Consider the following 27,239-nt stretch of genomic DNA (forward strand, 5'->3'; position numbering starts at 1 on the left):
CTGAGATTTTGCATTAAGGCTGAATTTAACTTTCACTTTTTTTTTAATTTTTACCTGACACCAATATACACCAACATTTGTAATGGAGGCTATTGCTGAAAATGTTTCAAAAACTGTATCAGTATGCTCTTTTGCTTTCTTTTTAACTGGACCTCTGGGTTAGTAGATACAAAGGACAAATACTAGTATGTAGAGATGGGAGATGGGAGTCACTACTACTGTTGAACGGTAGGATAATGGAATATCATTGAACAAACACAAGGTCAATAACTATTCAGACAAATTGAAGAACCAAGAAGCAGACAATGACTTAGTGAAGTGGCAAAGAAGAAAAATCAGGTCAAGCTAAACCCTTTAACATACAGAGCAAAATGAAAGAATATTTTAAAGAACACCAAAAATAGGTCAAAAATGTGGTGAAAGTGGAGACAAAAATGAGAAGTACATCTCAGTGCTTTAGTACAAAGCTAGAAATGTGTGTTATTACCTGGTGGCCATGCAAGCCAATTAATTTATCTAAGTCTGTAAAAATTCACATTTCAGTTATCACATTCCTGAATTTTATTTACATATTAAAACTCAAGAGATGCTGCCTGTAAGCCTGTGGATGAGTTGTGAATAAAGCTTAAATGGGGCAGCTTACTCTCACAGTGAACAAAACATTTTATGTCCAAAATTAGTATTAATTAATACTGTATAATAAATAAAAAAGCTATCCTTCATTCATAGAGGCAATTCGAGATATGGCAATGTATAACATTAACACAAGCAGTCAAGTGTGAGTTTCATTACTTTTGGCAAATGAAAGGGGTACATTGTCCTATGATGTGACCCAACATTTGCGCAATAGACATATGAGCGCTGACAAAATAGTGCTGATTAAAACCCGGTGTCAAAATCGTGCCGACAAAATTGCGAAAGTTTCATTAAATATGAATTACTAGTTTAAAGCATATATAATAATGTTTATTTTAGAAGTCAATATTATGAGACGCGGCATGCCATCAGCACTGCACGCAGATAGTCCTTAAGGTCACGCCCTGCATATGTAGGAAGAATTGCAGCAAGACGTCTTGATAGTTGAGCGTATTTAGACTTGCTGGCTGCCTGACTGCTGATAATTCCGCTTTGTATACGACGCGTTATGCCAACCCTCGACTAAGTTATTTGTTCGCGGCATGCCATCAGCAGTTATAACAGTTATAACCTAGCACATAATGTGTACATTCTCTCGCGATTTTGTCGTGGCAATTTTTTCGGCGCGCATTTGTCGAAAACCAGTTAGTGGGTTTGTCGGCACTACTTTGTCCATTGTGGTTTTGTCGGCGCTCATATGTCTTTCACGCTTTTGTCGGTTAACTGTCTTAAGACATATTTTTGAATTGTTATACTTTAAACAAGAAGTACTGTACTGCAGAAATATGCAAGAGCATCGCCCTGCCTTTAGTTTTGTTAAAGAGCTACATAGCACAATTGGTGTACTGCATAACCGTGGGATTATCAAAAACAATTTATAAAATTACACCTGGTCCTTTTTTCCATTTAGCTTGTAGCTATGTCCTGCTGCTTGCCATTGCCTTTATTTTTGCCATTCTTCTGCCACTTCTCATTGCGCCTAATTTATACCACAAGGAGAACTAATCTGTATGCTGTAATACATTGAATAAAAAACGGACAACTTCACTCAATATCCTGGCTATACAGTAAATGAAAGGCACAGGTGATCTAGACAGCGGTGAATTCTGGCCGAACTCTACAAACCTGATTCACTTTACAGGAGGAGGAAGAGGGTTTGGCAATATTAATCTTAAACATCTGAGGGTGTCTTATAAGATTAAATTAAGTATAACTTCAACCACATAAACAGGACTTTTAATTGAACGGTTTCCTGTACTGATTTTAAATAAACTGATTGTCCCATTATTTATGCAGGGGGATCCGGCACCTAATCAATCTTTCTTTTATAAAACAGGAGGAGGAGGTTGGGAGCACAGCTGCTATTAAAGATCAGGCAATTTATAAAGAATTCTAAAATTCAAAACCACAAATGTAAAATATGTGATGAATCACAAGAAGAAGAAAGATTGAAAGTACTGATAAAACAAATTATAATAAAACACGGACTGAGCATACAAATTACATAAACAATATCAACCTGGAACATAATGATCGAAAACAAATGCACACACGTATCATGGATCTAAAAGAAAAAGCTGCTTCTTTGATGTTTTGTAAATGTTAGGAGTATTAGGCCCTTATGGACAGAACAAAGAACAGCGTTTCTGAGGCCAGGAGACAGGACATAAGAACCATTTTTTCTTCGTAAGAAGTCATTTTTTTCTGTATTCAGTTCAATCGTGGAAGTTTCTGTAGATGAAAAAGTTTTAGTGTGTTTCATTCTAAAATAATTGTGAATTAGTATAGCTTACATGTATGTGTATTTTGAACTTTTCCAAACATTAGCGAGTTGTATTACAGTAGATATCTAAAATTGATATTAAATTTCCATATTACTGTTGATTGGACTTGTAGGCATAATATTAAAATGATGCAATCTTCTAGTAAAGAAAACAGCCTGACACCACTTGTTCACACTAAATATTCAACAGCTTTGCAAATTTAGTAAATATTTACATATAACATCCAGAGATGCAGTGTTGCCATTGATTGCTGGGAAAAAAAGATGAAGAAAATTTTAATATAGTAGGTTGAGCATAAATAATTACTCTGCGTAATGTACTGAAAAGTGATGTTTCTTTATTGTCAAGTGACAAAACTTAAAGGCACACCAATCTAAAGAATCACAAAACCAAAGTACTGTAACAACATGCAATAAAAAAGAAAGGGATCAAAACCATGGATTCCAAATATCAAGAAGAAACACAAAATCAAAAGGCAGGAATCAAAATCAAAAATGCAATGCCAAAGGTTTTATTTCCTCTGTATTTTTATCTGAATTACTGTGAATTACTGGGTTGGAACAAAAACCTGCAGCCACTGCGGCCCTCCAGGACTGAATCTCCCCACTCCTGCCCTAGGTGCATGTTTCTTGCATTATGGGTTTCTTGAGAAATTCCCCTGTATTTTGCTGAATTCATTTTACCTTCTACCCTCACAAGCCGTTTAGAGCCTGCTGCAAAGAAGCATCCCTGCTGCCTTATGCTACCAACCACTACTATAGCTCGAGGTGGGAATGGTGTCTTTTTGATAAAGTGTAGTGTTCAAGCTTGGTGTTTAGTCTATTGGCAACAATGGTCAATTTTTATCTCAACACACCATAGAAGATTCTTTCAGTGACTTCAGAGTCTCTCAGGTGCTTTCTGGCAATCTCTGCTAAGATGTCCTTTGTGTTTCTTTAACAATGGCTTTCTCTTTGTCCCTCTCTCATAAAGCTGTGACTGGTGTAGCAACAATTGTTATCTGCACAGTCATCAGTCTAAGCCAGTGTTCTTCAACCGTTTTGCGCCTGCAGACCGGTGAAAATAGGATAAATATTTTGCGTACCAGCTGAAAGCTAAGACACAAATAAAAACCAATATAGATAGTATTTTATTATTATTTAGGTATATGTTATACAGTACTGTTATACAATTACAATTTTTTAGTGAGACATCTGCTGCTGCTTCTTTGTTAGAAAATTTGATATACATGGCTGCAGAGTTATTTCTGAGAAACGAAGCGCTGCATTAACATCCATTCGATTTCTCCATTTGGTTTTTATTATTGACATGGCTGAAAAGTCTTTTCGCACAAATAGGAAGTCAAAAAAATGACCAATAATTTGATTGCTTTATAACTTCAAGACTAATATTCTTTTTGTAGCGATTTCCAAAATTGAGACAATGATTGCATTTTATATCTGGACACCAGAGTGACATCAGAAGACAACCTGATCAGCTTTTCTTTTTCACATTTTGTTATGTTACAGCCTTATTCCAAAATGGATTAAATTCATTTTTTTCCTCAGAATTCTACACACAACACCCCATAATGACAACGTGAAACAAGTTTTCTTGAGGTTTTTGCAAATTTATTAAAAACTAGCAAAATACCCGCTCTTCGCAGCGGAGAAGTAGTGTGTTAAAGAAGTTATGAAAAAGAAAAGGAAACATTTTAAAAATAACGTAACATGATTGTCAATGTAATTGTTTTGTCACTGTTATGAGTGTTGCTGTCATTAAGGATTTGATTATCATTATTTCTTTCAATCAGGTTTTTATTTGGAAGACGTGTTGTGTTCAAGTTACATTCCGTGTTTGTCAACCGTTGTAAAGATAACAGGTTTCATTCATCAAAGTGCTCACTACCCAAATCGCTACTCGTGAATCTAAGATGTTTAACAGGCATTCCCGGTATGAACTTGTGGATTTGCCTGTGAATATTTAGCGGCAGCGTGTCTATGATCTTGTGGAATTGCCTGCGAGTATTTAGCGACAGCGTCTCTATGAAGTTGTGGATATGCCTGCGAGTATTTAGCGGCAGCGTCTCTATTAAGTTATGGAATTGCCTGCGAGTATTTATAGACAGCATGTCTATTAACTTGTGGATTTTTCTGCGAGTATTTGGCGGCAGCGTCACAAAGTTGTTTTCGTCTAGCTGCATCAGAAACTGTACCCTGACGTCTGACACGCCTCCTATTTACTGTTTTGCTGCTGTCATAATCGGTTTGAGTTTCATGGTTTGCTTCAATTACGTTAGTATTTGCAGGACTTGTGTTGAAGTGACATTCGGCATCTGTCAAGTGTTGTAAGCATACAATCGGCTTCATCGATAACTTCACATCCAGCTTTTGAGAGTTTAAACATTCATAAACATCAAAGTGTGCACTACTGAAATTGTCACCTGTGAATCTAAGATGTTTAAGAGGCATTGGCGGTTGTCCAAAGGTGTAAAATATTTGGCCATTTTGGTACACTTGAAAGTGATAACCAAATAATTCAACGGCAGCCATCAACTCAGATGCAGAACCATAGGTGAAGGGCTTAAGCATTTCATTCATATAGTGCTCCTGTGTAGTATAATTATCTCCTGTACCGTCATCAGTCCACACTTTGAACCTGTCCCAGTCATTCAATACATAAGACAAAATGTTTCTCCAGATATTTTATCTGGATATCTTTCAGTATTTTAGTAGTAAAAGAACAGTTAAGGAGGAGGTCAAGTTCATCAGGAATAGTAAAGGGGAATTAAAAGATACAGACAATGAAATAGCAGATGCCCTAAACTTACATTTTTCTGAGGTGTTTACAAGTTAACAAGTGGATAACCTGCCAGAGGTAAACGCAACTACTAAGGAGGTACTGAGGGATTTGGAAATTGTAGAGGGAGAAGTGCTGCTCAGATTAAATAAGATGAAATCAAACAAATCACCAGGCCCAGATAATATTTATCCTCGTGTTTTTAAGGAGGCTAGTGAGTACATATATAAACCCTTGACATATATTTTTAGGAAGTCACTGTGCACTGGAGAGATTCCAAAGGACTGGAAAATGGCAAATATCATCCCATTATATAAAAAGGGTGACAGGGCAGATCCAAGCAACTATAGGCCAGTAAGCTTAACAAGCATCACAGGAAAATTAATGGAAGGAATTATTAAGGATAAGATTGAGCAACACATGACAAGGACAGGAGTTATTCTGAACAGTCAGCATGGGTTCAGAAGAGGGAGGTCGTGTTTTACTAACATGTTGGAATTCTATGAGGAGGCAACAAAAGGATGCGATCAAAGTGGAGCTTATGATATTATTTATCTGGACTTTCAGAAAGCATTTGATAAGGTGCCACATGAGAGGTTGGGCATCAAGTTAAAAGAAGTGGGAGTTCAGGGTGATGTGTTTAGGGTGCAGAATTGGCTCAGACACAGGAAGCAGTGGGTGATGGTGCGAGGAACCTCATCAGAACTGGCCAATGTTAAGAGTGGTGTTCCACAGGGGTCAGTGCTAGGGCCGCTGCTATTTTTAATATATATAAATGATTTAGATAGGAATATAAGTAACAAGCTGGTTAAGTTTGCAGATGATACCAAGATAGGTGGATTAGCAGATAATTTGGAATCTGTTATATCATTACAGAAGGACTTGGATAGCATACAGACTTGGGCAGATTTGTGGCAGATGAAATTTAATGTCAGTAAATGTAAAGTATTACACATAGGAAGTAAAAATATTAGGTTTGAATACACAATGGGCGGTCGGAAAATCGAGAGTACATCTTATGAGAAGGATTTAGGAGTCATAGTGGACTCCAAGCCATCAACTTCCAAACAGTGTTCAGAAGCCATTAAGAAGGCTAACAGAATGCTAGGTTATATAGCACGATCTGTGGAGTACAAGTCCAAGGAGGTTATGCTCAACCTTTATAATGCACTGGTGAGGCCTCATCTTGAGTACTGTGTGCAGTTTTGGTCTCCAGGCTACAAAAAGGACATAGCAGCGGTAGAAAAGGTCCAGAGAAGAGCGACTAGGCTGATTCCAGGTCTACAGGGGTTGAATTATGAGGAAAGATTAAAAGAGCTGAGCCTTTACAGTTTAAGCAAAAGAAGATTAAGAGGTGACATGATTGAAGTGTTTAAAATTATGAAGGGAATTAGTACAGTGGATCGAGACTTGTATTTTAAAATGAGCTCATCAAGAACACGGGGACACAGTTGGAAACTTGTTAAGGGTAAATTTCGCACAAACATTAGGAAGTTTTTCTTTACACAAAGAACGACAGACACTTGGAATAAGCTACCAAGTAGTGTGGTAGACAGTAAGACGTTAGGGACTTTCAAAACTCGACTTGATGTTTTCTTGGAGGAAACAAGTGGATAGGACTGGCGAGCTTTGTTGGGCTGAATGGCCTGTTCTCGTCTAGATTGTTCTAATTCTAATTCTAATTCTAATATCAAGATTGAGCCTGATATGGCCGTGCAATATGTAACACAGAGAATGGAAAAGGCAGGTGGGATCTCCAGGCATGGAAACCTCTCGGTAAGTGACAGTTCTTTAATCGATGGTGATCACCTCAATAGTTATCTCACTACCCAAATCACTACTCGTGAATCTAAGATGTTTAACAGGCATTCCCAGTATTAACTTGTGGATTTGCCTGCGAATATTTAGAGCCAGAGTCTCTATGAACTTGTGGATTACCCCGCGAGTATTTAGCTGCATCAGAAAATGTACCACAACGTCTGACACGCCTCCTTTTTACTGTTTTCTCACAGCTTGGATTGCTACTGATGGATGGCCTTATATGGGCAGGCAGTCAATTACGTGGGAGGCGTGGGGATGGGGGACGCAATATAGGCAGGCAGCCAACTATGTGGGAGGCGTGGTGATGGGGGACGCAACTCCGCCTCACACGGCAACCGAACTACAGGCTATGGACGTATATATGTACGTAAGTAGGATTCAATTATGATCGTTATTTGTAGAATTTCAAAATGAAACCTGCTTAACTTTTGTAAGTAACCTGTAAGGAATGAGCCTGCCAAATTTCAGCCTTCTACCTACATGGGAAGTTGGAGAATTAGTGATGAGTGAGTGAGTGAGTGAGTGAGTGAGTCAGTCAGTGAGGGCTTTGCCTTTTATTAGTATAGACTAGCAAAATACCCACGCTTCGCAGCAGAGAAGTAGTGTGTTGAAGAAGCAAAGAAAAAGAAAAGGAAACATTTTGAAAATAACGTAACATGATTGTCAATGTAATTGTTTTGTCACTGTTGTGAGTGATGAGTGTTGCTGTCATATATATACACATATACACATATATATACACACACACATATATACATACATATACAGTATATATATACATACATATATACACATACATCCACATATATATACATACATATCTACATATATACATATACACACACACACACACATATATATATATATATATACATATATACAGTCTGTGGGGTGCGAGCAACTGTTGCTGGGGGTGCCAGAATCCATGAAGGAAGAAAAATGAAAAACATTATTTGTACAAAAGCTTAATTTATTTATCCATTCCTAAATAATTAAATGGGCAGGCTATTTCGTATCAGTGCAATATGCTCTTACGTGCAAGTCTGCCTGGATATTATGAACTATCGTATCTGTTCAGGTTCTATTTAAATTTTAAATAGAATGAATTTTTATTTAGTCGACAGAATATTATTCCGGAATAAATCAACTCAAACTTATAATATTTTGCTCTCCATAAAAATATACCCTGTCTAAATTATACAAGTTAGAAATAAAGTAAACGTTAAAAGAACAAACATTCAAATTTCTTTACTCTCATGTAATTTTATATAAAAAATAACCTTAAATTTTAAATATCCCAAAAGATTTTGCTCTCTATAAAAATATATCCTGTCAAAATTCAAATATGAACATGGTGCATAACAAAACCTGGAAATATAAATAAAATGTGTTCTTTTCAGCAATAACAAATCAAATCATTCAGTTGTCTTTGCTCTTATGTCATTTTATAAGAGCTGGGCCGCTGGCATCTTTTTGGCAACAAGTTCGTTTCTGTTTGGTGTGAGGTTCTGTGTTGTGGAGATTCTCAGGATGGACTGCAGGTGCTCATCAGTGAGGCGACTCCTGTGTGCTGTTTTGTTAGTCTTCATCACTGAGAAGAGCTTCTCACACAGATATGTGCTACCAAACATGCACAAGGTTCGAGCCGCATGTAGACGGAGCTGGAGCATTTGTGCGGGAATGGAGTGAATAAACTGTGCGGGCCGTGCAGTATAGTACTTTGCCTTCAGTGTGCCATTACACTGCAGCTCAATCACCTCCATCTGAATCTGCACAGGTGCAGTTTCCACATCGACGGCAAATGGGTTGTGAAACAACTCAAAATTCTTTTTTTGTTCTTCAAAGTCACCAAAGCGCCATGCGAACTCAGTGCGCAGTGCGCTCAGTTTATCAGCAAAGTGCATATTTGGGAACACCGCAGTGCCGACTTGGTTCAACATTACTTGGCAACAGGGAAAGTGGGGCAAGTTGCACTGGTGCATTTGTGTCTCCCATAAAAGTAGCTTCACTTGAAATCACTTTGTGATTTTGCACAGGTAAAAACGTCTGCTGAAGTGTCAGATTCTTCTTTAACTCTTCTGCTTTCTGTATCTTGTGCATTGCATTCAGGTCTTTCAGGTTATCTTGATGTTTTGTCTCATAGTGCCGTCTTAGATTAAATTCTGTAATTACAGCCACATTAGCTCCACAAATGAGACACACGGGTTTACCGGCAATGTCAGTAAACATATACTCAGCCTCCCATCGGTTTTTAAAGGCTCTATGTTCAGAATCACCTTTTCTCTTCGGCATCGTGTAGGCTAGCTTCGCAATAACTTGCAGCATCATAAGCTAGACTTGATTAACGCGGTTATTGTTTGGCAAGGCAGCTGAAGCGCAGCATTGTGGGATCTGTAGTTTATTGTGTTACCAGCGCTTCATATCCCCTGGCCATTAATAACAATAATATATAAAATGATCTTGCGGATATAATTACACGCCGGGCCGGATGTGGCCTACGGGCCTTGAGTTTGACACATATGGACTAAATAGAACTTGAAAAGATATATTCTTTCAAATGTGATTGCGCAATTCAGATCGAGTTGACGCGCACTACAGTACATTGAGCCCGCGTGCTATTGTGGTTTTGCCTGTGTGCCTCAATAAGTCATCCTCCCCTCACTCTTACTTTTTTACCAGTAAGGCTTTACCAAAACAATCATTGATCGCGAATAAAGTATTCATTATTCATAAAGCTTCAATTGGTGATCTGTCTTTCTGTGTTAACCACATATTTTTCATCGTCTCAAACCAAGGGGATGCGAGGCTAAAATGAATCGGAAGCGCGTACATACTCAGTGCATCCCCTCTCGGGAATCGAACCTCGGACGCCGGCGCTAGAGGCGAAGCCTCTACTATTGCGCCACGGCGTGTGGTTTGTCTATTTGAGCGTAGCAGTGTAATTCGGTTTTTGTTCAGCACTCTTTGGAACTGTTGCTTTTTGTCTGCGCACTGCGTCAGTTCCGTGAGCGCTGAATATGGTTTTATATGTCACTCGCTCGCTTCTAATTGTTTCGCTGCCTTCTTAATTATATAATGTATGTTTTCTTCAGCGGTTTTTGGAGCTCTTCCTGGTTTTCTACGTACTGCGTGATTACGTGGGAGGCGTGATGATGTCACACGAAACTCCGCCCCCCATGGCTTTCAAGCTCAACTCCATTACAGTATATGCAGTAAAATAGCTTCCAGTTATGACCATTACGCGTAGAATTTCGAAATGAAACCTGCCCAACTTTTGTAAGGAAGCTGTAAGGAATGAGCCTGCCAAATTTCAGCCTTCTACCTATACGGGAAGTTGGAGAATTAGAGATGAGTCAGTGAGTCAGTCAGTCGGTGAGTCAGTCAGTTAGTCAGAGAGGGCTTTGCCTTTTATTAGAATAGATAAAAAAACTGAGAAATCACATGTACTTAAGTATTCACAGCCTTTGCTCGATACTTTGTTGATGCACCTTTGGCAGCAATTACAGCCTCAAGTCTTTTTGAATATGATGCCACAAGCTTGGCACACCTATCCTTGGCCAGTTTCGCCCATTCCTCTTTGCAGCATCTCTCAAGCTCCAACAGGTTGGATGGGAAGTGTCAGTGCACAGCCATTTTAAGATCTCTGGGCTGTGGGCCACTCTGGGCTCTGGGCCACTCAAGGACATTCACAGAGTTGTCCTGAAGCCACTCCTTTGATATCTTGGCTGTGTGCTTAGGGTCGTTGTCCTGCTGAAAGATGAACCGTCGTCCCAGTCTGAAGTCAAGAGCGCTCTGGAGCAGGTTTTCATCCAGGATGTCTCTTTGCATTGCTGCAGTCATCTTTCCCTTTATCCTGACTAGTCTCCTAGTTCCTGCTGCTGAAAAACATCCCCACAGCATGATGCTGCCACCACCATGCTTCACTGTAGGGATGGTATTGGCCTGGTGAGGAGCGGTGCCTGGTTTCCTCCAAACGTAACGCTTGGCATTCACACCAAAGAGTTCAAGCTTTGTCTCATCAGACCAGAGAATTTTACATTCGCGAGATACAAGTTTAATGAGAAGACGGATTGCCAGGTCTGAGCTAACATCGCACAAGATAACACAAGCACAGCTGAGGACCATCGATGCATGTACTCTGAGCGGTTCACGTGAACTGACTGTGAACGCAGTACGCAGACAAAAAGCAACAGCTCCAAAGAGCGCTGAACAAAAAACGCATTACACAATTGAGAAGGCAGCAAAAGAATATGAAATAAGTGACGCATACAAGCATATTCATAAGTGCAGCTACTGCGGAAACAAAGCACACGGTGGAAAAAGTCAATGTCCAGCTAAAGGAACACAGTGTAAAAAAAAACCCTGCATGCAGTGTGTGATGTCTCAAATAAAGAGGAAGACGAGCTGTTTAATGATGCAGTTAGAAAGGAATCGATGAATGAAACCTGTTATCTTTACAACGGTTGACAAACACGGAATGTAACTTGAACACAACGCATCCTCCAAATACGAACTTGATTGAAAGAAATAATGATAATCAAATCCTTGATGACAGCAACACTCATAACAGTCACAAAACGATTACATTGACAACCATGTTACGTTATTTTTAAAATGTTCCCTTTTCTTTTCATAACTTCTTTAACACAGTACTTCTCCGCTGCGAAGCGCAGGTATTTTGATATATATATATATATATATATATATATATATATATATATCCCGCTCTACATACTGTCAAATAAACAAACCACACGCCGTGGTTCAACGCAAGAGACCTTGCCTCTAGCGCTGACGTCCGAGGTTCGATTCCCGAGAGGGGGTGCAGTGAGTGTGTACGCCTGATGAGCCCAGAATTAGGGCGAAACACGTGTCGCGTACTCTTTGCATTATTTGACAGTAAAACTATTTCAATCATTCTATGATCTGCTTCTTGCAACTGAAAGAGGGCACCATGGCGGATTTTAGCCGACTTGCTGACCAACCACAAGCGTTACCTGGTAGGTAACCACCCATACAGTCAGATTGTGATTCAGACTACGAATGCTTTGAATGTAATTACCCTGATCTACATACTGTCAAATAAATGAACCACACGCCATGGCGCTTCGCCTCTAGCGCTGATGTCCAAGGTTCGATTCCTGAGAGGGGGTGTAATGAGTGTGTACGCCTGATGAGCCCAGAATTAGGGCGAAACACGTGTCACGTACTCTTTGCATTATTTGACAGTAAAACTATTTCAATATATATATACACATACACACACACACACATACATTTATATATATATACACACACACAAACACATATATGTGTGTATATGTATGTATGTATGTATATGTATGTGTCTATATATGTAGATATGTATATATTGTCACACACATGCGACTAGGAGTGAGCTGAAGGGACCAAGTGAAGGTGATTACCCGCCAGGCCAGGGGTTGGCGGGGTGCTCTAAACCTTTGTCTGTTATTTCTGCAGATCAAATACGGGAAATCCTGCCTGACCTGACGTCACTTCCTGTTCCGGCACCTAGACTGACGTCACTTCCTGTTCCGGCACCCAGACTGACGTCACTTCCGGGTTACAAGATATAAAAGCCTCCATCTTGGCTAACTCAAGCAGTTCAGTGTGGAACTCAAAGAAGCAACTTTGCTGTACCAATATAATCCTATTGTAGCGAGGAACAATATACGGGTAGCTGACCCAAACCTTTTTAAGAGTGTTGAGACTTGTTCTTTTACAATATATATATATATGTATATATGTATATATATATGTGGATGTATGTGTATATATATATATGTATATATGTATGTGTATATGTATATATGTAGATATGTATGTATATGTATATGTGTAAGTGTATATGTATATATATGTTTATATAGTTGTGTGTATATGTATATATATATGTATGTGTGTGTATATATATATGTGTGTGTGTATGTGTGTGTATATATATATATATATATATATATATATATGTATGTGTATATACAGTAATCCCTCCTCGATCGCGGGGTTGCGTTCCGGAACCCCCCGCGATAAATGAAAATCCGCGAAGTAGAAACCATATGTTTGTATGGTTATTTTTATATACAGTATTTTAAGCCCTTATAAACTCTCCCACACTGTTAACATTATTAGAGCCCTCTAGACATGAAATAACACCCTTTAGTCAAAAGTTTAAACTGTGCTCCATGACAAGACAGAGATGACAGTTCTTTCTCACAATTAAAGGAATGCAAACATATCTTCCTCTTCAAAGGAGTGCCGTCAGGAGCAGAGAATGTCAGAGAGAGAGAGAGAGAGCGTGCGAGAGAAAAGCAAACAATCAAAAAATCAGTATGTGCTTTTGGGCTTTTAATTATGCCTAAGCACCGCGATAAAGCAGCATTTTTTAGAGGAGCGTCCATATCCTCTAGGCAAACAGCCTCTGTGCAAACAGCCCCTCTGCTCACACCCCCTCCGTCAGGCGCAGAGAATGTCAGAGAGAGTGAGAGAGACAGAGAAAAGCAAACAATCAAGCACAGCGCGGGAAGCACATCATATATCATTGAGGAGTTTTATTTACCACGTAATACATGCTCTGATTGGGTAGCTTCTCAGCCGTCCGCCAATAGCGTCCCTTGTATGAAATCAACTGGGCAAACAAACTGAGGAAGCATGTACCATAAATTAAAAGACCCAATGTCCGCAGAAATCCGCGAACCAGCGAAAAATCCGTGATATATATTTAGATATGCTTACATTTCAAATCCGCGATGGAGTGAAGCCACGAAAGTCGAAGTGCGATATAGCGAAGGATCACTGTATATATATGTGTATATGTATATATGTATGTATAAGTATATGTATATATGTTGTCAAGGATGCCAGGGGCCACAACCCGGCCGGGACGCCTTGGAGGACCGGAAGTGGGCGTGTGCCCATCTGGGATCACGTGGGGGCCGCCTTTCTGGTTGCTTTGGGGGCCCTGGACCTCAGCACTTCCGCCACACCAGGAAGTGCTGGGGGAAGAGAAACAGGGACACCCGGAGAGCTTCCGGGAGAACAACCGGCACTTCCGCCACACTGGGGCGTGTCAGTGGGAGATTGCCGGGGAGCACCTGGAGCTCATCCGGGTGCGGATAAAAGGGGCCGCCTCCCTTCATTCAGGGCGAGAGTCGGGAGCGGAGTGGACTGAGCTGGAAGAAAGGAGGCGGCCTGGAGAAGTAAGGCATTGTTGTGGCCAGGACTTTGGGGACTTTTGGGGGTTTTGTGGTGCACTTTTTAATTGTAAATAAACGTGATTGTGGGTGAGATGAACGTGTCCGCCTGTCTGTGTCTGGGTCAACTTCCACAATGTATATGTTGTCACACACGTGCGCATGGGAATCAACTGAAGGGCCTAAACACTAGTAATTCTACGCCAGGCCAGGGGGTGGCGGAGTGTACTGACTATCTCTCTCAGTCCCTTGCAGACCTTTTCCGGGAAATCCTGCTGTTGCTGGCCCCAAGGATGAAGTCACTTCCAGGCACAAGGACACCACTTCCAGTTCCGGCATAGATGACATCACTTCCCTTCCAGCCCTTTAAAACTGCCATCTTGCCTCAGTACAGGCAGTTCTGTTCTGGACTCCGAACTAAGCACATCGTGCTATTTACAACTACTTTTGCAGCTGATTCAATTATACGGGTGGCTGCCCCAAATCTTTATGATGTCTCCGACTCATTCTTATCACAATGTATATGTGTATATGTATATACAGTATATGTTTATATGTGTGTGTGTGTGTATATATATATATATGACAGCAACACTCCTAACAGTGACAAAACAATTACATTGACAATCATGTTACGTTATTTTTAAAATGTTTCCTTTTCTTTTTCTTACCTACACTACTTGTCCTCTGCAAAGCGCGGGTATTTTGCTAGTTTTTAATAAATTTGCAAAAACCTCAAGTAAACTTTTTTCACGTTGTCATTATGGGGTGTTGTGTGTAGAATTCTGAGGAAAAAAATGAATTTAATCCATTTTGGAATAAGGCTGTAACATAACAAAATGTAGAAAAAGTGATGCGCTGTGAATACTTTCCGGATGCACTGTACACACAAAGGCCGTGGCGATAGTTCATTGCCAGGGGCTGCAATGAAACCAAGCTTTAAATATTCTTTATCGTAATGCCTAACATAGTTTCCTTTTCTCTTTTTGGTTTGTATTTCACATTACGAAGTATCAACGTATTTATTTTTCTGTGTTTCTTCTAAACTTAAAGCACTAGTACTTGGCATTCTTTCAGCACCATCACTAATTTTCTCCAGAATATTGTCCTTGCCTCTACTAAAGAACGTTAAAAGATTTCGCTGTTTGACTTTTTTTGTCTCCATTTTGTAGGCCCTAAAAATGAAAAATTTAATAAAAATAAAAATTTTACGAAAGAAATAACCTGTTTTCCGAAATACTACAACAAAATATTAGAAAACAATACGTACGAGCAATAAAATAAGAGTTGTGTGACGTGTTATCAGCAGACGAGCGGACGCTATTCTGACATTTGGAGCCGCGCACTTCATCCACCGAACAAGCATCTGACGCACCGCAGTCAACGTCATTTATTGGAGACCAGCGCCTTAAAGAAGTCTCAAATGCACGGCAAAATCTGGAAACATGATCTAAAGTAGTATGAAAAATAGCCGCGAGAGGCGTTGTATTGGGGCTTGTAAATATTTAAATAAATCATGGTTCAGACAAAAGTTAGCTTCTGCGTTGACTAAGAAAATACTCGTGAAGAGAACTGTGCATCTACATGATTCGGTTGAAATTTTTCCCAGACCAGCAGGAATTTTCTGCGGACCGGCACCGGTCCGTGGACCACAGGTTGAAGAACACTGGTCTAAGCCACTGTAGCTCAGTGTAACATCATAGGACTCTTGGTGACCTCCCTCACTAGTCCTCTTCTTGCACAGTCACTCTAGACTGATTTGCAGCTCTGCCATACTCTTTCCATTCCTTAATGATTGATTTAACTGGAGTTCAAGGAATATTCACTGACTTGGATGTTTCCTTCCCTCCACCCCTGAGTTGTGCTTTTCAATCACCTTTTCACAGAGTTGCTTGGAGTGTTGTTTTGTCTTCATTCTGAATGTAAGCTCACTATAGTGACCACCAGTTAAGGTGCATATATGCTGCAGTCAATTAAATCCACAAACAAGTGATCTTTATTGATCTAATCATTTAGTTGAACCAGTGAAGTTTTAAGTGCATCATATTAAATGGTTTGTTTTTCAGTTATATTTTTGTTTGGCAGTGTCACAAAAGTCAATTTAAATCCACTTTATATAATAATAAAATGTGAAAATATCCAAGTGGCTGAATACTTTTTATAGGCACTATATAATCCTAACATAATGCAAAATGTAAAAATAATCAATAAATACCATATTTAATAAATAAAACACACAGAATTAAAATGAAAATTAGAACTTTAGAAATGAAAAATGGTCTGCTCCTTAGAAACATCTGCTCTTGTGAATTGCAATTGCTTTTGCATATCTAAGCAGTCTACCAGTACTTATCCAACCCTCGGTCGTCATACGTTAAGTGTTTACCTTTATATATTCTGCCTTCATCCCTACTCTTAAATTTTAGCTTGAGCCTGATTTTGTTCTTGCCTGCTTATGCTTTTCTTGTTTTTTTGTTTGTTTACTGACCTTTGCTTACTACAATGTGACCGTACAGAGTTGCAATGAAGAAAATATTAAGTGAGCTGGAAAACACTGTTTAGCTCTGTTTAAATTATTCTTCTGTCCCTTTATGTCATTAAGCTTTGAAACTTCTAAATATAGACGCACAACATATAAAGAAGTCATACAAACTCATGCTGCCTTCAGACACTGGACCCCTCCTTTATGTGGGGCTTGCCCTTAGCCCCACTCATATGTTAGTTATTGCTTGTGAACACAAACTATGCAGCAGTCATATTATGTTAGATGCATAAAAATGCATGGGCTGTCCTATAGCATTGTATTACACTCAATTCTTGTCAGTTAAACCATTACCCTAAAACAATTTCCCACTATTCCAGGTGGACTGCTAACAGGCAGTGGACTTTAAGTGACACTAGAAAGCTACTTTGGGGAAGAACCCAGAACACATTTCTGGGTCTGGATCTTCCTTTAAAAGTTATGGAACTATCCCAGAAGATCTTTCTGTGAATTCAAGTGAGCGGTCAAGGTAACCACTTTCTGCAGTGTTTTCCAGTCCTTAGCTGAACTGCTGCTATACCAGCACTCCATGCAGCCTGCCATCCGGGTCCTCCTCAGAGGTCTGCGAAAGTACAGTCACTAATGGGCCTTTATGATGATCACTGTAACACATTCTGTGCACCTGTGATAATTGGTGATAGTAACCCATGGGAATTTAAAACTTAACTTTTTCCACTGCCTGCTCCACTTTGTAATTGGAGATGTGATTTACCTGCTGCTCCCTTAAATCAGTAATCATCTTTTTAATCTTGTCGACATTTTGAAAATCTTTGAGAAATATTAAGTATTAATAAGTTTAACTTTGTGCAGCTTTTCTGTAAATTTGTTGGATGCAACAAAAATGTTAAACATTTATTCTTTAATTCAATGTGAAACCTCAAAATGCCAACCAAATTCCATTTCTAATTTTTCAATGATTACCTTACCCTGCACCTGCAGCAATTCTTTCTTCAATACTGCAAAAAGTGCCTTTAGTAACTGATAAGGTCACTAATAGATGGTTGGTTTCTCTATACACTGGAATCTATATGTAATTGCATTAATATTCTCTAAACACTAGAATCGGACAAGATTTCAGCTGCTGGTAATGGATTTATTTGGGATGATGTTTATATCAGGACAAGAGAATACGTCTTGCTCCATTCTTTTCAGTGGCTTAACAAACACGTTTTTCTGCATACTACAGACTTTAAATTATATTTGTGCAACATATTAAACTAATAATAATATGAGGTATTTTATGAAGCCTGCAAGAATATGAAATTTTTGTTTAACAGGATATAATCAATTCTGCACCACTGCAAACTTTTGTTAGCAATGTTTCATTTCAATTTTAATTTAAATTTATTCTGATCAAGAATATTTCCACTTATAATCCTAGCATGCAATAAACAGTTATAAGTAGGATATATATATTTTTAAAAGTAATCAGGTTCTTAAAGCATCTAGATAATGACAAAATATGTTGGTCAGCCTGCTGTTAAGCCCACGGCAGGCACTCTGCAATGTACGATTGCTGAGGTAATCATCAGCAGAAAAACAAAAAAGCTAATACATGCACTCCAAGGTCTTAACATAACATTAAAATAGTGGTGACACCAAATGCTAGTGCAGACCTCTGTGAAAAGAAATTTATTAAAAAGTCATTTGGACAGTTTAACAGCAACTAGAGCAAAAGTCTTCTCATATAAACACTCAGAGCCTATGAAAGAATTGAAAAAAAAATCAATCTCCCAAATCCCACAGTAGCAGTTACAGTTTCAGCTTTTGATTTGTATTTACATAGAGCACTCACTGAAATACAGACAATGCCATTTTGTAAGACACACATGATGAAAGGCTAGTCCCTCCAGTGTATTTCTTTGCTGGGCAGTGAACCGACAAATGCTTCATGCCCATGCTCTTTTTTCTTTTTCTGGCATACCATCTAATGACTCGGGTGTGGTAGACGATTCATTGCACAAAATGGTTCTTAGCAAGGATGAGGAAGTTTGGACCTGAACCGATGATAACACTGAGTGGTGGAACACTTTGAGGCTCTCTTAAACCTTTTAGGTGTTTCCATGGAAGAATAGGCAGCGTTTCAAGCATTAATTGGGACTTGGTTAATTTCAGGGGCTGAAGTTACTACAGTTATTAAAAACCTCCATGGTGACAAGGCCACAAGAGTGGAAGAGATGTTGAAATCACTAGATATGGAAGGGGATGTCATGGTTAATATGCCTATTAAGTGCTGAGTGGAAGGAGGGTAGAGGGTATTTCAAGTCTAGTCGATTGAGCTATTAGTCCACTTCTTTTAAAAAAGTGGACATAAATGGTTTGTTCCTGTTACCAAGGAATAAGATGGCTCGCTGTGCTACTCTACAGAGATTCTATCCTTTAGTTGAATCTCAGATTGAATGTGAAAGAAGACCAAGACCTAGTTCAACTTCACATGGATACATTTGGAAATACCGTATATACTCATGTATACTCGATCATAAAATCAGACCCCGACTTATATGCCCATTCAAAAATACGGATCTCAATTTTTCTTTTTGTAAAAACTTGATTGCTTTGGATTCCAATAAAATGAATAAAATAAAAAAAAACGGAACTTAATATTTTTTTTTACATCTTCTTGCTTCCTCCAATCTCACGTCAGTTTTTCACACGCATCGAATTTTGTTGCAGCAGCACAGTTAGAAATGTCTTTCGCTACTTCAACGACGTTTAATTTAAAATCATCTTCATATTTTCTTCTGATCAAATGCTCCATCGTAGATAAGGCATGCTTTGATGATAAAGGTGTATTATGGTGGGATATACAAAAAACACAAAACAGTGCAAACGTTACTTTGGAATTCGGGTATTCGGGACAAAATAGAGAGAGAGAGAGGTTAGGAGCATGCACTGATATAGCGCATTGCCACACCCACATAGAATAAAAAGGCAGCCTTCTCCGTGGTTACTCTCTCAGGGGGGTGTTAGCATATCATAATCTCTTGGACCAATAGTTTGAGTTTTCCGCATTCGACTTATACGTCTGATATTATAAAATACCAGAAATTATATGGTAAAATCAAGTCCCGACTTATCCACGGGAGAACTGACCTGTAAGTATATACGGTACATTTTTTTAAATTCATTTTGGCCTTCCAACCACACTGAAACAGTGTTTTTGACAGCCAAAAAGAAATCTTTTTGAAAACGTGGATGGGTAAAATAGAGCTTTCTTGAAACTGCTAACATATTCGATTAGATTAGATTAGATTTTTTATTTATAAAAGCACATTTAAAACAAGAGAGGTTGTGCCAAAGTGCTGTACAAAAAAGCATTAAAATAAGCACAATACAAACAATCATGCAAAAGCAGATTAATAAAACAACCAATTGTAACATCCACCACAACCCCATCATACACAATGAAAAACAGAAGAAAACAAGTAGGTCTTAAGCTGACTTCTAAAAACATTGATCGTGGATGAAGACCTGATGGGCTGAAAAAGCTCTGTCTCCCCTAGACTTCAGCCAAGATCTTGGCACTACAAGGAGCAGTCGCCCAGATGACCTCGGTGCTCTTGGTGGCACATATGGGTGAAGAAATTCACAGATATATTTTGGAGCAAGACCATGCAAGGCTTTAAAAACAAACTACAAGATTTTAAAATCAATGCGACACCTCACTGGTAGCCATTGGAGAGAGGCTAAAATGGGGGAGGTGTGATCCCTTTTTCTCGACTCAATCCAAAATCTAGCTGCAGTGTTCTGAACCAGCTGAAGGTGCGACAGAACAGATTTTGGCAGACCCACATATAAGGAATTACAATAATCTAGTTGAGATGTAACATATGATTTTCAAATGATTAGGTGGCTCGTCACATGATCCACATCAAAGTGGAAAACAAGTTTTGATTGTAGTGCTATGTATTGTCTATTTTGCTTACTTGTTTGAAGTTTAACATTATGTTGTCCACTTTCCAAGTGTAAAAGACAAAGAACTTTATATTCACTTATTCTGTGCAGCATTCAGAGTAGTCAGTGGTGCAATCAATCATACTGTGAGTGACATTTTTGGATGAGGCCTGAACGATCCAGTACACTAGGTTGAAATGGTGTAACACCATGTATGCCTTACAGGAAAGATTTACACATTTTTGCCGGGTCAATTTAGATGATAAATAATTTGAAAATGCCAATATTGACTGAGAACTTTTGAAATGTAAACAGTGTTTTAAAATTTAGCCAGGTTAGAGTTACCTATGCCCAATTCTCTCTCCTTGTACAGATATATGAGGGTTAATTAATTTTTTTGTAGACTTACAAAAGGCTTATAACTATGTAACATTCTGTGGTAGGTGTTATAAGGTTATGAAGTTCTGGGGCAGCTGCAGTATTTTTTTTTTTTCTGTGAATTTTCAGACAGAAAGTTGTTTTTGTATACTTAAAATTAAATACAATATCAGTTGTAAATTGAGTTTTTCTGCCCAAATAATATTATATATGATATAATATCTTCCATTTCAGAAGTAGCAACATACTATTTAGTATGATCAGTGTCATTTACTCTGGTAATCAGAGTGTAGCATGACTGGAATTCTGTTACACCACATTTACAATTCTCGACTCAAGTGTATACTGTCTGACTAGTTTGGCAGCTTCTGGTACTAGTGCACCCTCCTGAGATGTGCCTTTATGTAAACTGATGGTCCATTAGCTTCCAGTGACTTTCTAGATGGCATTTTTCTGTAGCACTAGAATGTAGCTTATAACCTTGGCATCTGTTTTTGTCACGCCTGAAACAGGTGACACCCTAAAGATGGACTAAGACAACTTCACACTACCACTCTCAGGGTACTTCTTTTCTGATAAATCTTGGAGGTAACTGACTCCATCTATCCCTTAGTTTTTCAGATGTTTCCTGACCATTTCATGAAACATTGCTCAGGGTAGGGCTCAATGGTATAATATGGTTTGAAAACGTCTGATGGAAGATGCATATACAGCAAATCAGGAATGTTTATTAAAACAGCAGAGGAAAAAATGACACCTAACCTAATGCAACAAACAACATTGGGTAGCTCTCGCTGATTTTAGCTTGCCCATTCCTTCCTCTTTAAAGTACTCCTGTGTGATTTCCAGTATTTTTGCACAGCTGTCACAAGGAATTTGTTTTTACTCAGTTATGTTAATCTATTTTGAGAACAATAAAATGACACTATGGTTTGGGACTTCTTTATTTTTCTTCATATGCAAAGTAATGAATAAAATACGCAATATGTAGGTGTAAAAAGTACAATGACCCCTTACCTATCTCAACTCAGCAAGTGAGTGTAGATTGCTAGTGAGCCTCCTGGTATCTCTCCAGACTAAAAATATGCAAAATTGTTTAAAACTGTTGCAGAAACAGCATATGTATTTTTACTTTAAACATGATATGATTAAACAGTAGAGTATTGAAAGAGCTAGATAAAATAAGAACCTTAACCCTCATCATGCCAAAAGCATTTTGTCTCACCCCCTCTCTTCAACCCCCTTTTGTCTATGAGTTTTTACCCCATACTCTCCCACATTGTAAGAATCACCAAACTCCATTTCTGGGTCACCTCCAGGCTAAGCTGTACAAATACTTCAACGATCAGAGACAGCCTTTTAGTGGCTCACTGTGTCTCTGCCATTCCATAATCCTTTCAAGCAGGATCCTGTACTATTGATAATTAGTTGTTTAGGTAATTACTGGCTCTCTGCCAGCACTTTCTCACCTGACCCTTAAAGGACCAACATTGTCCCACTTCCCAGCATAAAGCACAAGCTGTCACCTGTTTGTGAGGCATTCTTGTGCCCTCTTTTCAGCCCTCATTTTCCTCTCACACCCCCAGAGTATAGGATCAGACACCCTTGATAAGTGCTATGTGATCTGCTGTTTAGTCCGATAAAGAAGCCAGAACTTAAAATGGACAATTTTCACTCAAAACTCAACATATGGTATCCAAGGACATGAAGCACTTCTAGGAAGAAATTGTTCTAAGATCCTTCACATTGCTGACAACGACTGACCAAAACTGGTCTATCCATCATTGGCTTTTGGAGCCAACAGCATTGGGTACAAGGCAAGAAACACCCATAAACAGGCAAAACGGTTCATCACAGGATACTTTCTTAAGCATATCTATTAACAAGAGCTGTCACGTAACAAACACGTATTTGTGATGTGGGAGATTCATACAGTAGTATCTGGGGAGAAGCCCATAGAGGCATAGCAAAAAAATCAAACTGCTCAGAGAGTAGTCATGTGTGGGATCAAATCAAGTCTCTTGAAGGTGCGAGTCAGTGGCCCGACATATTGTGGCTTATTTGGCTAAGGGGTCAGTTACTTGTTCACACAGAGTACTGGGTTTGCATAATTTTAATAAATACTGTAAATAAGCATAAACACTTTGTGTTTATAGTTCAATTAGGGGTTCCCTGTATCTAGTTCAGTGTTAGGTTTTGCTGTAATAGCTGATAATATTTAATTTAACAGGAAATGAGGCAGAACACATGTTTTTTTCAAGTCACCCTGAACAGCAACAGTTATTGTAATACAGAAGCAAATATGGTCTACATAATCATTTATTTATTTAATTAAATAACATATACCCAAAAGCAAGTGCTTACACATAGCATAGATTATAAATCACACCTGGGTTCAAAGGACAAGTTTCCTTTAATCAAAATAAATTTCCTTTCTAAAATTAGCCTGTTATCTACTTTGATTTTGTTTTTTATATACTAATTTATGGGTTTATTTCCTTTTCTATACTGAATATTATTTTTGTTTCACTGAGAGTTTTTCCAGCAGACTTCAGTGTTGTTAGTAATGCAAATTTTTTAATCCTTTGACTATACGATTTTAAAATTGGTGGAGTGTGTCTAATTTTTTACTCACCTTATTAATTATTTCTATCCATCTTCTGTTGAATGAGAATGATGAGTCTGTATAAACCCCTTTTAGAGAGTTCTTCTCCTAGGTTACCTTTGCCGCTTTTGTTTTTATACTTGCCTCCATTTTATATTTTGCATTTGTCTGAATATAACTAAATTACCATATATTTTATTTATTTTTTCTATTTCCTCAGTATTTGCTTTTCCTTCTATTTTGGTTTCTTCTGTAAACCTCCCAGGTTTACCCATTTTATTGGAATCAATCTCATTAATGTAAATTAGAAAGGTTAATGTCTTAAGAAATATCCCTGAGGGAACTCAACAGAAGAGCAGCTTAAATTCTAATTTTGTAATTACTCATGGCTTCCACTTTCTGAATTAATCTTTCATGCAAAACAATGTCAAACACTTTTGAAAATCTAAGTGAAATAAGTTGTATGCTTTGCAGTTGTCATGTACCTCCATTGTCCTTAGCGGGATAGTTTGATTAAATCTGTCTTTTCTAAACCAAACTTGACTGTTGTTTTGAACAGCTTCATAAAATATTCTTCTGTTTTATTTCTGATTGTGGTTTCCATAATTTTGCACATTTAAGGCTTGTTAGTGTTTAATTGCTTCAGTCTGTTTTGTCTCTTTTAGTGAGAAATGGATTCACATTTACAATTTTACAGTCATCATGTACTTCTCTCAAAGTGACAGTTTAAGTATTCTTAATGCTTATTATTAATATTTTTCATTGACTTTTTTTATTGCTTTTACTTCCCCCCTAGCATTACATTTATTTTTTTCTTATGGTATATCTTGGACAAATATGTATTTAATTTTATGGCCATTTCTTTCATTTTTAATGTTTTTTCCCTTTTAAAATTAGCATTTTCATACTGCAGTATTTTGTCTGTTCAGTTATCTTCAGTTTTAGATGAAGAGTCCCTCTTTTGTAAACCATTTTGAATGGGATTAGCTGAGCATCCAAGAACACTTTTTTCACCTTGTGATTAGAATCTGTTAAAGGGTGTGATCAGTGACTAAAGTGAATAATAAACGTCGCCACGGTTAAGCTATGGCACATTTCACTGTGAGGAAACAAATGAATTCTGCTCTCTACCTACTATCTACCTGCTATCCTACTTAGGAGAAGAACCTTTAAGTGAATCCCCTTCTTCAATTGTCTTTATCATTACAGCTCCCAGTACAGCCGGACTCAATTTGATAAACATGGTTGAGTTTCTTGAATTCACTGCAACATTTCCAAGTACATTCTAGTTTTGGTAAGATCATGACTGAATGAGACTGGGGATTTTGAGTTTCTTTCTTTAATAATTCATATGTTCTATCTTGGCTTGTTTCTGTAATGCAAAAATTTGCCGAAATAATTTGAACTGAAGATGAAATGCAAGCCTGGAAATGCATTAAGTTCTAAAACCAGAAAATCAAGCTGATCTTCTGTCAAACCAAACCAAAACCAAAATCAAAACCTTAAATCACAGGCAAAATAGTATTGCCAAAGAATCAAATACCAGGAGAACTAATATAGAAAAACAGAACAGCAAGTACCACAGTAATTATCTGTCAGTCTCAGATAAAGAGTAAATGAACAGCACAACCTTTAAATTGTCGCACTGATGACATAATATACCACGATCTCCAATATGATTAATATAGTGAAGCATTAACAACAGACATCACAAAATGGCGGTATCCATAAAAAGCAAATAGGAGTTGGAAAAAGAGGTAAATAAATGGTAACAGTATTAAAATGAAAGTGAAACAACTATACTTCAGTCAATCATCATTCCTGTCTTCTGTCTCAAATAACAATGATAAATTCCATATCAAAGAGAGAATAGCAGCATTCTGGCATATGTTGACTGGTTTCTGTACTTTCAGCAGCTGGGATATAAAGTCAATAGAATCTTATCAGTTTCAAACGGTGGAGTTCCAGAAATTATGTTTTTCGGTTTCAGAACAGCTTGGACTCCCAATTCCCTACTAAGCATGTGAAATGGGCTTTGTGATGGGATTGCATTTATGCAGCAACTTTCTTCAGGGACCTTTTAAGAAGAGACAGCCTGGAAATTATAAGTGTGTATAACCAACCAATAATCACTATGAATAGTATCCTTACATGAAGGTGCTGTCTCTCACCCCTATAGGTATGGATAACAATCATTGTTTTGGAGACTTTTTTTATCTCTGTCTTCAAAGATGGAAGAACTACTACCTAAATCACTAACAGCTTTATAATATTACCCATTTATCTTTGCATTGTTACACTAGGACCTTCTAAGTTTGGAATAACCAGTTTAATTTCAGTTGCAGTCCATAGCATTCTTTTTTCTTTGGCAGTATGAGACCCTGCACTTGGGATCTCTGGACTTTTAGAAGTGGACTGGCTGTGGGAGACGCCAACTAGATGCATATAGCTCTGGTAGCTCCAGTCTTTGTCACTAACCCAGCTCTATCTGAGAGGCAGCCATTACTTCTTTAGTCTTTAGCTTTCCTACCAGTCCACCAAATCAGGTAGCACGCTGTTGCACCGACTTGTAGAGAGTCTAACAAACTGTTCTGCAATGACCATCTTATCTAATCAATCCCCCAAGTTGACCCATGCTTCCATCAATTTGGCAGCACCCAACGAAAAGCATAGACCCCCTCACAAAACTCCTTATTGTCATGATCTGGTGCTTGTTTTTAATTTTAAAAGTTAATTCTATGTCTAAAAAAATATTTCAAACACATTTTTTTGGGGGGGAGTGAGCAATCAAGGGGTACATTTGTTTTTTAGTAATATGCATTTTAACATTGTTAAAAATAACACATTCTCCTATTTTGTTTTCCTTGTGGGCACCATCATTTTGAGACATCTGTTGTGACTGATGCTATGCCATTTCCAAGACAGTCAGGAGTGTGCACTGTGCAGTCATTACTGCAATGATGTATAGTTCAGTGTTGTGCACTTTCTGGTTGTCCAAGTTTGGGGATAAATGAAAAGTCTACCCGAGTGTTTGATTGTTTTTGGCAACTAAGTCTTTTCTGTTTCACAACTGTGATTTTGACTTGTGTCTTTGGGTTTTGTTAGTAAACTCCTCTCCTCTCAGTTTTCCAGTTTTGACCTTGGCTTGCTTGTCTAGCTAGGATTCATATCCTGATTCTCTTTTCTCTATAAACTGCTTGCAAGGAGTGCAGACAATAAAAAAAACTTGAACTGATAAAGTTAGGAATCCGAGATAAAGGGATATCAATTGAAAATTGAGCACTTAAGAGAAGAGCAAGACAAATAAAAATAATTTTTTGTAGTCTCTTCTCTAGAATATAAAACTATGTATGCTAGCCATGGAGTTTCAAGCACTTAAGAAAGATGTGGACTGTACTTGTTGCACTTCTCGAAAGTAATTTATTTAGAGGTTTATTCTCGTGAAAATGAAGAACTTCGGGTACACTCTGTAAGAGCTAGAAAATGAGTTTTTACTTATAGGGTCATATTAAGGATCCTTTCGATGTTCATGTTCCAGTAAAAAATGAATGTGTAAATTGATTTAGAAACTGCTGATGACTTTATTAGTG

General features: G+C 38.2%; 1 protein-coding gene across 1 annotated transcript in view; it reads left to right on the forward strand.

Annotated features, from left to right (window-relative positions):
* The window catches only part of LOC120531301 (syntaxin-1A), a 375,272-nt gene that overhangs the window by 72,366 nt on the left and 275,667 nt on the right, over positions 1 to 27,239 (forward strand). The window lies entirely within an intron of this gene.

The sequence above is a fragment of the Polypterus senegalus genome, chromosome 6 (assembly GCF_016835505.1).
Source record: "Polypterus senegalus isolate Bchr_013 chromosome 6, ASM1683550v1, whole genome shotgun sequence".
NCBI classification, from domain to species: Eukaryota; Metazoa; Chordata; class Cladistia; order Polypteriformes; family Polypteridae; genus Polypterus; species Polypterus senegalus.